The sequence below is a fragment of the Eptatretus burgeri genome, chromosome 12 (assembly GCF_056783735.1).
Source record: "Eptatretus burgeri isolate ZD-2024b chromosome 12, Ebu_testis_v1, whole genome shotgun sequence".
Taxonomy (NCBI): Eukaryota; Metazoa; Chordata; class Myxini; order Myxiniformes; family Myxinidae; genus Eptatretus; species Eptatretus burgeri.
The window spans coordinates 14,858,535-14,861,383 of record NC_140972.1 but is presented as its reverse complement, the minus strand read 5'-3'; positions in this window follow the sequence as shown (position 1 = coordinate 14,861,383).

The window sequence follows — 2,849 nt, the reverse complement described above, 5'->3', positions numbered from 1 at the left end:
CGTCCCTCTTTGAACCTCTTATGCCATTCAAATGCACATACAGTATACGTGACATCGTTTCTTCCCTGTAGACTTACTGCAGCATTGCGAAGGATTTAGAAGGTGTTTTGCCAAGCTTGGCAAGAAGCTTCAGATTGGTTCTCTGCTTAAGACTCGTAGCACGACGACTCGGACGAGACAACGTGTAATGTAGGACCTGAAAAAATCACACAATGAGCACAGTCAACAATCACCAATTATATGTATTGTTGGAATGTTGCGAAAGACTGTGACGCAACCCATTCATTCAAGTTGTGTAAGTGGAGCACACAGCAGGCTCAGTCCCGTTACTTTTTAGACAGACCGATTATGTACGTACATAGATATACCGTATTTTCACGACTATAAGGCGCATATAAACGTCTTAGATTTTTGTCAAAATGTGCGACGCGCCCTATAGTGCAGTGCGCCCTTTGTGTGTATAAAAGAACAGGTATGTGCGGTATGCAGAACATTGCTGTTTTAACAACCCCGAAAATGGCAAAGAGACACGCTTATGAAGCTCAGTTTAAACTGAAGGCGATCAGCTATGCGGAGGAACATGGGAATCGAGCCGCGGCGAGGAATTTCCAGATCAACGAGTCGATGGTTCGAAAGTGGAGGAAGCTGGAAAACGAGCTGCGACAGGTGAAGAAGACGCAGCTGAGTTTCCGTGGAAACAAGGCGAGGTGGCCAGAGTTGGAGGAAAGACTTGAGCAGTGGATCGTTGAGCAAAGAGCAAGTGGGAGGAGCGTTTCGACGGTCACGATCCGACTGAAGGCAGTATCGATAGCGGAGGAAATGAAAATCGAACATTTCCACGGAGGTCCGTCTTGGTGCTTTCGCTTCATGAAACGGTGCCATTTTTCCATCCGGACCAGGACTACGATAGCGCAGCAACGTCCGGCGGATTATCAAGAAATGATGGAAAACTTCCGCTCCTACTGCAGCAAGCACATCTGCGACAAACGGATCCAGCCGAGCCATCGGCGTGAACCGGCCGTTCAAAGTGAGGCTGCGAGCGGCGTGGGAGCGGTGGATGACCGAAGGAGAGCACAGCTTCACAAAGGGTGGAAGGCAGTGCCGGGCGAGTTACGCCACAGTTTGCCACTGGATTGTTGATGCCTGGGCTAACGTGTCTGCTGGCACTGTTGTCCGAGCTTTCGCTAAAGCCGGCATCATTTCGGAGGAGCCGCACGGTGCAGAAAGTGACTCTGACGGCGAGGAAGGTGGACCTGCTAGGTTGGGTTTAGCGCAGTTCGATTCCGAAACAGAGGATGAGGATTTCGATGGATTTGATTAAAGACTATTACCGGTATTTGATTGTTTTAGTATTTTTGTAACTAATACTTTAATAAAGCACAACCAAACTCAATTTTGCTCCCGATCTATTTTTAAATACGCACACTTGTGTGCTTGTGTGAGTGTGTTGTTGTACGGCGGACGTACGTAGTAGAGGATATTCATATAAAACCCGCGCCCTATCGTGAGGAGCGCCTTATGTGTGTGTCAAATACAGGAACGGCACACACAACTTAGACTGCGCCTTTTGGCACGGTGCGCCTTTTGGTCGTGAAAATACGGTATATATATATATATATATATATATATATATATATATATATATATATATATATATATATATATATATATATATATATATATATATACATATATATTGTTGCGGATTCGCGCCCGCCGGCGTGCGAGCGGCCACGTAACTCGAATCGCAGCACGTCGCCCACCGGACGGACAATCCCGTCGTGACCCTCTCGGACTAACGCCGGGAACTAGTCACGGGTGGGCCTTTCGGCCTCACCACGATCGTGCCAATCGGCCCCCCGCGTGGGATAGGGTTGCTCGCCAAATTCGACCTACCTAAGTACCCACACGGAGGGTAGACCGGGCGATCGCACCTCGCCGCAGGTCGACTTCGGACACGGGCCGCTTTAAGCGACCCGTTCCGTACTATCGGGATAACCGAGCGGTGTTATCGTCAACCTCGACGGTTCGATTAATTATTGGGCATTTTTAGCCCACAACCAACCCTTTACTTGAAGTAAGATGGAGATTCAATAAAGGAAAAGACGAAGCGAAACGGGAGAAATAGTTCAACATAAAGCACATTTATTCCGCGGCAAACGGAAAGCACACATATACAATTATACACCAAAAGCAAATGTAAAAGAAGAAGAAACACACAATAATGCACAAAAAGCAAATGTAAAAGCAAAACACAATGCAGATCTACCACCGACTACCGAGCACACGGCAACACTTACACAGTTTTACTTCACAGACGGCGCCGCCAACACATATACACATATACTAACACAACACAACACACATAGCAAAAGAAAAAGGGACCACCCTCCACTATGAGGGGGCAGACGGGCCTGGGGCCGAGACCGCGTCGAGCCTACCCGTCTGGTGATGAGCCGCAAAATGGCGGTGGCGCCCCGACTCCGCGGGCCTCGCGGACAGTGTTTGGAATGGGGTGGGAACGGGGCCCCCTTCTCGCACTATCTCAGCGCGGGGGGAAACAGGAGGGGGTTGTTGATGCTCGGGGGAATGAGGATGTCTCGCTGGCTTGGGTCGCGCGACGAGCGTCTCCACCGCGACCTCGGTCGCGTTACCGGCCTCCCCTCTCCGCAGCTCCCCGACTCTGACACGAGCGCCCCCTCGACTGCCTTCGCCGCCGCCACCTCTCCAACTCTCCCACTCTCCACAGCTCCGTCCAACTGCTTTCTCCGACTCTTCTCTTCCCCACTCTCCTTGACTGACTCTTTCCAACTCCACTGCTCCGACTCTTCCCAACTCAACTCCTTGAC